Source organism: Nannospalax galili, unplaced genomic scaffold (genome assembly GCF_000622305.1).
Source record: "Nannospalax galili isolate Female #2095 unplaced genomic scaffold, S.galili_v1.0 scaffold54, whole genome shotgun sequence".
NCBI classification, from domain to species: domain Eukaryota; kingdom Metazoa; phylum Chordata; class Mammalia; order Rodentia; family Spalacidae; genus Nannospalax; species Nannospalax galili.
In genome coordinates, this window is record NW_008341028.1 from 10,714,400 (window position 1) to 10,726,899 (window position 12,500).

Sequence of the window (12,500 nt, forward strand, 5' to 3'; positions counted from 1 at the left end):
TCCTCCTGTTTATCCTCCTCCTGTTCTTCTTCTTCTTCTTCTTCTTCTTCTTCTTCTTCTTCTTCTTCTTCTTCTTCTTCTTCTTCTTCCTCCTCCTCCTCTTCCTGCTCCTCCTGTTTATCCTCCTCCTTCTCCTCCTGTTCTTCCTGTTCCTCCTCTTTTTCTTTTCCTCTTCCTGCTTCTCCTTCTTCCCCCTTCTCTTCTTCCCTCTCTCTTTACCTCCTTCTTCCCTCCCTTCTTCTCACCTCTTTCCTCCCTCCCTCTTCTTTCCCTCCCTTCTCCCTCCTTCCTCCCTTCTCCCTCCCTCCCTCCCTCCTTCCTTCCTTCCTTCTCCCTCATCCTTCCTTCCTTCCTTCCTTCCTTCCTTCCTTCCTTCCTTCTTCTTTAGCAATTAAATCCTGGGTCTTACACATCCTAGGCAAATGTCCTACCACTAAGTTATAACCCAAGCCCTTTTCATTATTTTTATTTTCAGACACAGTCTAAGTTGACCAGGCTTGCCTTGAACTTTCCATTCTTCTGCCCCAGCCTCCTGAGTAGCTGGGATAACAAGCCTGCACCATCAGGTCTGGCTGGCTCTTAGATGGGCTTTTAAAGTGAATTTGAGAGTTGAAGAGGATGGCACAGGGGAGACTCCTCCTGTGGACAATGCTTATTCTAAAGCAGCCCTTGGTACAGCTAGTTCAGAGGGACCCCAGCACTCCTAGGAAAACCCACTACTGAAGCCTCCTGGGGTTGGGTTCAGGCAAGGCCAACCACCAACTGCACCAGAACCAGGAGCTGGGCACTGGTTTCCCATGCACCTTCCAAGCCTCAACTGAGACTTCCAGAACCAGGTGCTGAGGATGTGGAGCACACCACAGGATTCTCAGAAGCAGCTGAAAACTGAAGACATTTGGGTTGTTCTCTGAGAGCTCTTCTGTCAAGGGTAGCTTGAGAGTATTTGGCCTTCAGGGCAGAGGTGCGCAGCCAGCACTGCATCTCTCCTGAGAACCTCCCAGAAACAAAGGTGGGTGGTGGGCTGCAGTCTCAGAGATGCAGATTCACTGGGTCTCGGGGTCTGTAAGCTTGATGCCTAAGTCACCTGAAGCGATGATGTGGCATAGCCAAGGTGTGTGTGTGTGTGTGTGTGTGTGTGTGTGAGAGAGAGAGAGAGAGAGAGAGAGAGAGAGAGAGAGAGAACAAATGAGAGACTCTAAGCAGATTCTGCTACCTCAGCCTTAACTGGTCCTTAGAACCCTGTCTATTCATGAGTTTGAAGTACCTTATTGCCAAGGCCTGTGCTGGATGCTGGGACATTGCTGTGCTTATCTCCCAAGTGTTTAGTCCTGAGGAGTTTGGTCTATATGTCAGCTTGGTTCCTGGACCACTATCCAGCTCTTGGCAGCCCACCATGGGCAGGACCCTTGCCTGTTAAGGATGACTAAGCTGAAAAACTCTCACCACCTCATCTTCTTGCCTGACATTCTGGAGGAGAAGGGATGGTCCCAAGGTCACACAGGTGTGAGGACCAGAGTTAGCTGGAGCACTGTGTGAGCAACAGGCAAGACTGGGGCGGGGGTTGTTGAGGGAGGGAGCCTGAGAGGTCAACGTGTGAACTTCCAGGGAAGGGGAAGACACACACACAGACACACAGACACACAGACACGCACGTACACACACACACACACACACACACACACACACACACACACAGACACACACACACACACACACGCACGTACACACACACACACACACACACACACACACACACACACACATACACAGAGAGAGAGAGAGATCCCAGAGTTCCTTTCACATTCAGCATCCCATCTCAACTTGAGTGCAGTTTATTGATTCTTCAGTATTGAAAAATTTATTTCTGCATTTTAAAACCACAATTCTTGCTCAGGATATCCTAATCCTTAATATTAGATGGATCACAGTGACACGAGGTTGGGGGGGCATCATTTTCTTTTCTGTTCCTTTTAATCAATACATCATTTGTAAGCCCTTTAATAGAGATAAATGAAAACCAGCATTTACCTCATTATAAAATGGGCATTCTTGCCCTTTGCAAACAAGCTTGGTCAGCTGCAGTCTATAGATACTGCTGGAACGGGAAACTCCCTTCCGGATCAACTCTGCTTCTGCCTTCCGACTTGAATTAAGATGATTCCTCCAGGTACCTGGCTAAGCGCTGGAGCTGGCGATCCTCTGTCTCCCCAGGGCTCCTCCTCCACACCCTGCTGAGGAGACAGCATGGGCTATGCAGCCTCTTCCCACAAGGGCATGCACATATTCCCAGAGACATACATCTCTGTGAACATGCCCCATGTGTGTGAGCCTGCATGGATATGTACATGCTAAGATGTGTACAGCCTTATTCCAGCATACACAAAACCCGCCTGTACACATATTCAAAGACTCTCATTACACACACAAGGAGTGTGTGTGTGTGTGTGTGTGTGCATGTGTGTGTGTATGTGTGTGTGTGATGAGAGGGTGTCAGAAATACAGACTTTAAATTTTACAGAAGGATGGGGATCAATTATTTGGGTCTCTATTTCTTATTTCAACAACTAAAGTTTAATTAAGCAATCTATTTTTGTTTCCTGGCCCTCTCCACCTCAATGCCCCTATATCTCATTTCCTAGGAGACAGGCAGATAAGATGTTGAGCACCTGGGGTGACATCAGCAGGTGCAAAGACTTTCTCCATTTGCCGAGAGAAGGAGCCACCAAGGACCTTGAAGTCAGGCAGTTCACAACTACCTATCACTACAGCTCCAGAGGACCTGACACCCCTTTCTGGACTCCACAAGCACCTGCACACATGCACACACCTGCCTAACCCCCCCACATATATACATAGTTAAAAAATAAAAATAAAATATTTTTGAAAAGTCAGAGCCACGGTTGGAGAGAGATGGCTCAGTGGTTAAGAGTACTGGCTGCTCTTGCAGAGGACCTGGGTTTGATTCCCAGCACCCACATGGTGGCTAACAACCATCTATAACTCCAGTTCCAGGGGATTTGACACCCTCTTCTGAACTCTGCAGGCACTGTGCGACACAGATGCACTTATACAAAGTGTATACTCATACACATATATATAAAAATAATAAAAATATTTTTTAAAAAGTCAGAGTCAGAGAAGGGTTAATGCCACTACTTTCTGGGAAGTCCACTGCAGGGCCAAGAGCAGTTCTGCAGCAGAGGGCTCCACAGCATCCCAAGGCAGCATCCTGGAAAACAAGCCCTCGTGGGACATCTCCCAAGAGAAACCATTAACAGAAAAGCAACCTCATGGGAGATGCAGGACAAGGCTCTATGCCCACAGACCCTGGAGAGGAAGTGTTCCTTTGCTATGATTCGTACAGGGGAACTCGGTTAAGCTCTGACCCTCAAAAGCTGCTCCTGTCCAAAGCCACTAGAGATTTGCACATGGAAGAAAGCAGGGCCAGGTCTGATGCCCTCCCAGTGAGCAGAGCAGCAATAGAACTCCAGGGAAGACCTGGCTCAGCATCAGTCCCTCCCCTACACTGGGGCAGCCATTGGTGTCAGGGATGGCTCCAGACCAGAGTTGTGCAACCTCAGCCTGCTAACTAAGCCTGGCTTCCCTTTCTCCCTGGGGAGGCCTATCACGAAGGCATACACAAGGCTCTAGAGGTTTCCCAGAGCAATCTGCAACCTGGGACAAGTAAGCCTTTGAAGATGGTTCCCATTTGAAACTTGTTGATCACATCAAAAGGAGATCACTTGCTCAAAGATGGGGAGAATGGGTTACTGCACCTCAAACATCAGTATTTATAAAACTCTTTAGGAAAAGTGTTTCTTTTCATGCTTCCACCACCCGTGTGAAGAATGCACAGGGCATTTTTATCCCAGCTCTGCAGCTGACTCAATGGGGGCTTAGGGGATGACTGCCTTCTTTGCTTCAAAGTCACACAATCAGCATACGGAGCTGAGACTCAAACCCAGTACTCTCACAATTCAGAACATCCCCAAGGGGCTCAGATTCTAGAGAATGGCTTTCTAAATCCTCTCTAGGAGGTACGAGGAGACTGACATCCCCCCCCTTCAACTAGAGTGTGGGCCCACCCTCTTGGGATCAACTCAGCTGGTTCAAACCAGAAGGAAATGGTGGAAAAGGACAAGGCCCATGGGAAGGGCAGAGGAATAAGGACCTACACACCCTATTCAAGGTGGCTATGAAAGCATCCTACGTAGGTATGGGAAACCAATCAGCGAGGATGCCATGCCATTCCTGAGAGGCACCTTCCTAGGAAATAACACATCCTTCATCCACAAACTCAACTTCAGATTATCTCACACAGCTGGGCAGGCTCAGTCTCATTGCTTGAAAGTGTCCTTGACTCCAGCCTGACCTGTCAGTCTCTTGGGTAGGCCAGAGCCCACTCTCCTCTGTAAGAGGGAGGTAGTCACTTCATTATCTGTTTGATATGTCCTCTGATAGGATGGACCTGCTGGGCAGGCCTGGAGTATTAGCTGGGTTAATTGGCCCTTCAAAATGAACAACCAGTTTAATCAAGGACGTAATGCCTTCAGCTATTCAATTAAGCCTGCCTCTGGACAGGCAGCTTCCCTTGCTGCCCAAGCACTGTGCAGGCAGGGTAAGAGAGAGTGAAATTGGCCAGTGTGTGTGCATGCTGGAGTGTGAATGTGCATAGTCATTGATCACAGGTGTTTGCTAAGGGCAAATTGGGGACCCAAAGCTCAGGCCGCCAGACAGTATCCGACCTTGGGTGTTGGCTGGGTAGCCTCACTAGCTAGCTGTGCCTAGCTCTGCTCAAAAGGGTCACTTGCAAATGGTATGTGTGTCTGTGTGTGTCTGTGTGAAAGAGAGAGAAGAGAGATAGATGAAGAGAGACATACATGGAAACATACATGAGATAGAGGGACAGAGAGACAGAGAGATGTATGCAGAGGCAGAGTCACAGAGAGAGACCGGAAAAGAGACAGAGAGGAAGAGAGTCTTGAGAAGATCTCTGTGATGCTAAACGAAATAATTTAAATCAAATCCAACTTATGAAAAACCAATATTGACACACACACACATGCACACACTCGTGCACACACCCAAGTTAACCGCTGTTTATTTTACCATGTCCCCATTTACTCCCAAGCTTGTCATGGGTCTCTGTTGTAATCTTCATTTTCCAGCATATTTAGAAGATATGGCCAGCAACAAGCCAAGCCCTCATCGCCAGGAGACTGGCTAAATGTGTCATGGTGCATCTTTACCACACTAAGCAGCTATAGGACTGAGGTGCATCTCTATTCATTGACACATACGACACATTCTTAAGTTTAAAAGGAAGGGTTACAAAGCCTCGTGATCTGTGGATGAAAAAATATTTTTACCTGGACCTGGATGAATTTTGATTCAAGGCTTATCTGAAAGTCTCCCCGACACTCCCCTGCTGTATATACCTGAGTGGTCAGATTCCAGGTTATTTTATTTGACTTCCATTTTCCTATATAATATGGTTATCCTACAGGAATATAGACAATTGAATTAAGACACTGCAGCAATTCATCTTGCTTGGGGACATTTCCTCATTCCTTCCTCCAGCTCCATCTTGTAGGCAAGAGGTCACGCCTGTCTTATCCTTTGAGAAACCTCAAGTATTTCATGGAACTCTGGAGACTAGAAGGGCCCTAATTTTGCCACTTGCTCCCTTTAAACACCGGAACTCAATTTGCTTCTCCAGAAAATGGTCACACTGTTGATGTCAATGACTTGAAAATCATTTTTATTCCCTGTGATCACCAATTCACTGGGAGAAACCTGACAAACGTAGACAGGCCTGTTAAAAGAAATACACCCAGCAGCACATTTCATTCTCTTTCCTTCCCATCTTTTTAAAGGCCTGATGGGTCAGGATGCAGAGATGGCTATAGCTGTGGGTGCTCACTGGACTAAGCTTGTTGTATTTGGGGGTCAGAACCGACACTGATCAGCCAGCTAGTCTTGGGTAGATACCCATTCCACAAGGCTGCGTCCCTGATACCACAGGGTGGTACTAATGCTCTCTCACACAGTTTTCAGTAAGGTGGGAACCACAGCTCCTGATGGGGACTAAGTATCATCACTGTTTTGTAAATACCAGCTAACAGCCTGATCCTGCTCTGCCCCAGCCCAACATCACGACAGCTTCTCCCCTATGAAGAATTTCGCTAAGCACACAGCACACAATGGTGTCATCAATGCTTCCTGACCTGGCTTCTCCCTGGAACCCTCTGGGATGCTCATAAGAAATCCAAGCCCAGATTCCACCCCATCTCTAAATCAATAAGAAACCTGGGGGTGGGGCCTGACACTGATATTTCTGGGAAGTTCCCAGAGGATCTGAATATGAGCCCAGGCTTGAAAACCACTGATTTATTCAAAGTGCTTTAGAAAGGCCAAAGAGCTAGGCAAACCAAAGGGCTTCTCACTGTTCATTAAAGGAGCTCCTCTGGGGTAGAAGGGTTCACTGGCTCTTCCATGCTCTCATTTGATCCTCTGGTGAGATATATTGGCAAAGTCATGGTCTCTTGCTGGGAGTGGGGCTGGAGCGCCCACAAACCACTCTTTATCACTACTGGAGCTGGCGGCTGTGTGGTTGGGCTGCAGACTTTTCCTAGACACCATGCTAAGCTGAGCACTTTGCACGTAGAGCAAGGGGACAGGGGCTCCCTCTCACTGACCCACCTCCATGGAGGGCAGTTTGGCACCATCACCCCAAATGGAAGATCTACACACCAATTCTCCATATAACTGATGAAAAAGAGAATGCCCCCCCCCAAAGAATGTATGCAGCAAATTCTTCATAACAGGCCAAGACTGGCAACAATGCAAACACCCATCAGTAGCCCAATGGGAAGTAAGTTATGGTACAGTCTGACAATCAGCACACACCTGCAATGCAGAAAGAGTGACAGCTGGCCACAAGGACGTGTGTGGGTGAGCCGCACAGATGTGTGAGCCAAAGGAGCCGGGCAAAAGGGGACCTACCTTCTTTGTGATTCCATTCACACAAAACTCAGACATAAGCAAAACCAGTTCACGGGGATGGAGGGCAGATTAGTAAATTACCTGAGGAGGTAAGACATCCACCAGGACCAGGCAGGAGAAGGGGGTGGAAACAGTCTACAGCAACCTGTCCCCTATGTGGGTGATGGTCACATGAGTGTATGCATGTGCAAAACTTACTGAGCTGTATGTATGCTTCACTTTTCAGAAGTGAAACTTCAATTATAAAACTAAGGAGAAAGAGAGAGGCTGGAGGGATGGCTCAGCCATTAAGAGCACTTACTGCTCTTCCAGGGGACCCAAGTTCAGATCCCAGCACCCATGTCAGGCAACTCACAAGTTCCAAGGGTTCTGACACTGTTTTCTGGGCATCTCCACACATATGGCACACATATAGACAAGCAGGCATACACATATACACCTAAATAAAAATTTAAGAAAATTTTAAACTAGGCTCAGCAAGTAAATACGCTTGCTACTTGCCACCGTGTCTATCAAGCTGAGCGTGACCCCGAGGATCCTCATGATGGAAGCAGAGAGCTGGTTCTCTGGAGTTGTCTAACCTCCACAGGTGTACCAAGGGGCTCAGGCACCAATATATACACCCACATGCTCAAATAAAGAAATATAATAAAATGTTTAAAAATTGAAGAAATGCAAGTAGATGTACATTTTCCTTGGGACTATTAATTCCACTTCTAGCAACGTTTTTCTATAGATGTATTTGCACATGGAGACATTGCATATGTCTAATATTATTTGTGTAATGCTTATTAAAAGAACAAAATCTCGAAAAAACAAGGGGTCTGTCAATAGGGATTATTAAATAAAACTCTGCTTAACTATGCAATGTGATACAGCCATGAAAACAAAAGGGATTGCCAATATATTCTCTCTCTCTCTCTCTCTCTCTCTCTCTCTCTCTCTCTCTCTCTTTCTCGCTCTCTCTCACTCTTGCTCTCGCTCTGGCTCTCGCTCTCTGTATGCTTATGTCTTCATGTGTATGTGAGTCTTGGGTACCATTTTTTAGGTATCATCCACCTTTTTTGGTTTTGTTTCATTGAGGCAGGGTCTGTGCATTGGCCTGGAGCTGGTTGATTAGGCTAGGCTGGCCGGCCACAGAGCTGCAGGGATCCACCTATCTCCAGCCGCGCCCCCTGCCCCCCCACACTGGAATTACATGTGCACTCCACAGACTTGCTTTTTTTGTTTTGGGTTCTGGGGGTAAAACTCAGGTCCTCATGCTTGTGTGGCAAGTGCTTTACCCACTGAGCCATCTCCTCAACCTCAGTTTGCTTCTGAATTCTGCAGAAGCACAGGCTGTTCCTCCCCCCTCAAAGGGGAATAATAACTATGCCAACCTCCTGGGAGCACAGAAGAACATTAAATGAGTTAATACATATGCAGCGCATAGGAGCGGGTTTTGTGTCGGCAGTGATCATTTCCGCATCAGTGCACTGGGGTGGAGAAAAACAAGCCAGCCAGTGGCCCCAGAGGCCGCAGGTGGCAGTGCTGGGCACAGGCCGGGAGGCACTGTCTGCATGGCCAGCTGCTCTTTCTTGAGTTCTTGGGAGGCAGGTGGGGAGGTTGTCAAGCCACCAGGTCCTTAGGTCTCAGAGCCTCTTTGGGCCTCTGTCTCCTTCTGGTGACCACACTACCCTCTGTGATCAGTGTGAGGTTGTTCCTGGTGGAAGGTGGACCACAGATATGTGGAGGCCAGGGGAGAGGATACATATTTAAATTTATTTATTTATTTTTATGCATGTGAGTGTTTTGCTTGCATTATGTAAGTGCACCTGTGCTGGGCAATGCCTGTGGAGGCCAGAAGAGGGTGTGAATATCCTGCAACTGGAGTTATGAATGGTTGTTAGCTACCATGTAGGTGCTGAGAACTGAACCAAGGTCCTCTGCAATAGCAGCAGGTGCTCTTAACTGCTGAGCCTTCTCTCCAGCCCTGACGTATTAAACCATTTTTATTGATTGGAGAATTTCATACAATGTATCTGGATCATATTCAGACCTCCTCCTCCCTTTCCACTCCTACTTTTCTGCCTTCCTTCTCCTCCCCTTCCCCCCACTGCATGCCCTCTTTTATTTGTCTTTTTTATTTTTTATTTTTTTTGAGCCTATTGAGTCTGATTAGTGTCTCCTAGATGCTCTTGGGTGTGGTTTAGTTCTTGGAGTCTGGTCAGCCTACCAGGCTACATATCAGTAAGGAAAACTATCTCTCTCTCTCCCAGAATCTATCAATTGCCAGTAGAGCCCCAGCTAGGGCTGGGGCTTCCTGCCTACCTCCTCTATCCATGTGGGGCCCTTGTCTGACTTGGGTTTGCACAGATCTTATGTATGCTGTCATACATGCTGCAGGTTTATATGTACAACTACCCTGTGGTATCTGGACAGCACAGTGTCCTTGTGTTCAACCACCCTCTCTTCCACAACGACCCCTAAGCCTTGGGAGGAGAAGGTGTGATATGGGGGTGGGGGGGGTAGATACATTTTAAATGAGAATCTTGAGTCATAACTGAGCACAGTCCTCATAGCTAACTGTAACAAATCAGATAACAGAAAGAACTGGACAGAGACCTTTCTCAAGCCTCCCCCCAGAAATTGTGGCCGGAGACAGGGCTGGGAAACCTTTTCCCCGTGTTAAGCTCCTGCTTTCTCTGCTGAGTGGGGAATCTCTGCTCCTACAAAGAAGGAAAACACCAAGTCAATGTAACCCTCTGGGGGAGAGCTTTGGAACCCATTAGGCATTGGCAGAGATGGGTGGACGGTCCACCCAAAGGCGATGATATTGATGTTTCTTTGAATTACACTGGACACATCTGGTCTCTCCAGCTGCCCCAGTTCCCACCTCTATCTGGTGCTTTCCAACCTGTTCAGCACTCTCCTGCACCTCCCTCACCCCCAAAGGACGGTGACTTTCACCCATGCTATAAAATATGAATGACCAAGATGCTTGCTTTTCTGTTAACCATCCGTGTCAGAGGCAGGCAACAGAAGAGAGCAGCTCTGACTGCTGGGACACAGGGGTCCTCTTCTCCGCCCATTGCTGATATTCTAACTGATCACATTTAGGTCCCAGTAGTTTTCCATGAGCTAAGAAGAAGGTAGACCTATGTAAGACATGCCTGACTCTAGCCTATGGGTACCAAGAGTAAATCTACAGCCTCCTTAGTATGCAAAATCCCTGGTCTGCTGGAGCCTGGGAGGATAGATGCCACAGAAAAACCTGACTCCCAGATGCCCGGAATTCCACCACTATCAACACATCCCACATTCCTCTGCAGTACATGCTGTCCCTTAAAGCTGAAAGAGCTGCTGGCAGGGTGGAGAGGGATCCCTAACTGGGTACCAGCAGATCCTTACAGACAAGCCTGATAGAGGCAGATTCTACAGGCGAGAAGGGGGTGGACAGGCTAGATGCAACAAAAACAGAGACATCAGAAGGGATCTGAGTGATGAGGGCTATGATCAAAGAGCACGGCTGGGCCTGAGGAAAGCAGTGGACCAAGGAAGGCTTCCCCAGGATGTGGTCTGTGGGAGCTGTGCCATGGCAGCCGCCTGCCACACAGAGTGCGAACTCTGTCAGAAAGCTCACCCGCATCCTGTCCTTGCCTTGTCGCAAACTCAGGTTCTAAATATTGTCCCCATTATACAAGTGAAGAAATGGAGGCTTGAAGAGAGAAAATGCCTCACCTAAGCACTGGGAAGCCCATATTGCTCCCTATACGCTGGTCCTTCTGCCTTGGATACAAGCCAAGAGGCACCCCATTTCATATTCTTTCTATGTTCGGTGAGGTAAAAACATTAGAGGGCCTTTTCCAGACACCCCTCAGGAAAGACTCCTGAGCTCAGACACCCAGCACCTGGCAGAGGCAGCAGGTCCTGGAGTTGCTGTCTCAGTCGCCAAGGCCGCTGACATCCAACAGTTTTCTAAGTCCCCACTGTAACAAGCACTATGGAGGAAGGTCTCTTGGGGAAGACCCTGTATTGTCTGCAGAGTCAAAAAACTTCCCGGAGGAAGCTCAGACTTCCAAGGATGCAGGCGGGCTGTTAATCAGGCAGCGGAACAGCAGAGCTCTGGTTAAAACGGACTTTCTTGATTCCGACCTACAGAAATTTTGATTCCATAAGTCTGTGCTAAGGCCCTTAGAATCTGTATTTTCAATAAGGATTCCAGAAAATATAGTATTTAGGGGGAAATTACTGAGGGACACATGCTGAAAGGATTAAAAGTCTAGAGAGTGGCACAAGGGGGGGGGGTCATCTGACCCTTCTAAGCAGTTCTTTTTTTAAAAAAAAATTTATTATTTTTATTTTAGGTGTATGCGTGTATTGCCTATGTGTAGGTAAGTGCACCCGTATCATGCAATGCCTGCGGAGGACAGAAGAGGCTGTTGAATCCCCTGGAACTGGAGTTAGGAACATTTGTTAGCTGCCATGTGGGTGCTGGGATTTGAACCCGCGTCTTCTGCAAGAACAACCAGTGTTCTTAACCACTGAGCCATCTCTCCAGCCCATGAAGTTATATTTTTAAGAATTATTTTATAGTGGGGCTGGAGAGATGGCTCAGCGGTTAAGAGCACTGATTGCTTTTGTAGAGGATCCGGGTTTGATTCCCAGCATCCACATGGCGGCTATGAACCGTCCTTAACTCCAGTCTTCCATCCCCTCTAAGCAGTTCTTAAAGCATAACACAGGAGATGCAGAATACCAAGAGGCTTGGCGGACCCACACTGTACTTGGCACAGGGCCTGGCAAGCAGCAGGTTTTCTAGAACCAGGTATACCTCCTACTACCCTTCCCATGTCAAGCCCACAGAGTTCTGATGGTGTGGAAGAGTGAGCACAGTCTATGGGCCAGACATATTACTAGCTTCAGCTAGGACACGCTTTGCCACTTCAACTTGGACAAGACCCTTCCCCTTATCAGGCTGGTGGGTCAGTTTCCCCACCTGCAGGTGACTCATTTCCTGCCCAATGTTGTGGTTTGAATGTGATATGTCCCCCAGAGGCTCACATGTTGGCCTTCAGCTGCTGGCACTGTTTTAGAAGGTTGTGGAAGAAATCAATCACCGGAGGTGGGCCTTGAACTTTTATAGCTCAGCCCCACTTCCTGTCTGTTCTGTTTCCAGACTACTGAATCAGTGTGACCAGTTGCCTCATACTCTGTTGCCATGCCAATCCTGCCATCATGAACTGTATCCCCTCAAACTGTAAGCTAAAATAAACTCTTCCTCTTTAAAATTGCTTCTTGTCAGAGGAGAAAAATAATCCATTCAACCTATAGTTAGCTCATCTGCCATCTTGAATTTCTCAATGTGAGGAGCTCAGGGTTCCATCAATGCAGTTCCGCTTGACTGTGGCTTTTTAAAATGTCAGTTGCACCAGAATCTCTTGTGGGCAGGTTCAGGCACAGGACAGTTTTTAATCTCTCCAGGTGAATCTGATGAGAACCTGTCCCACCTTTGT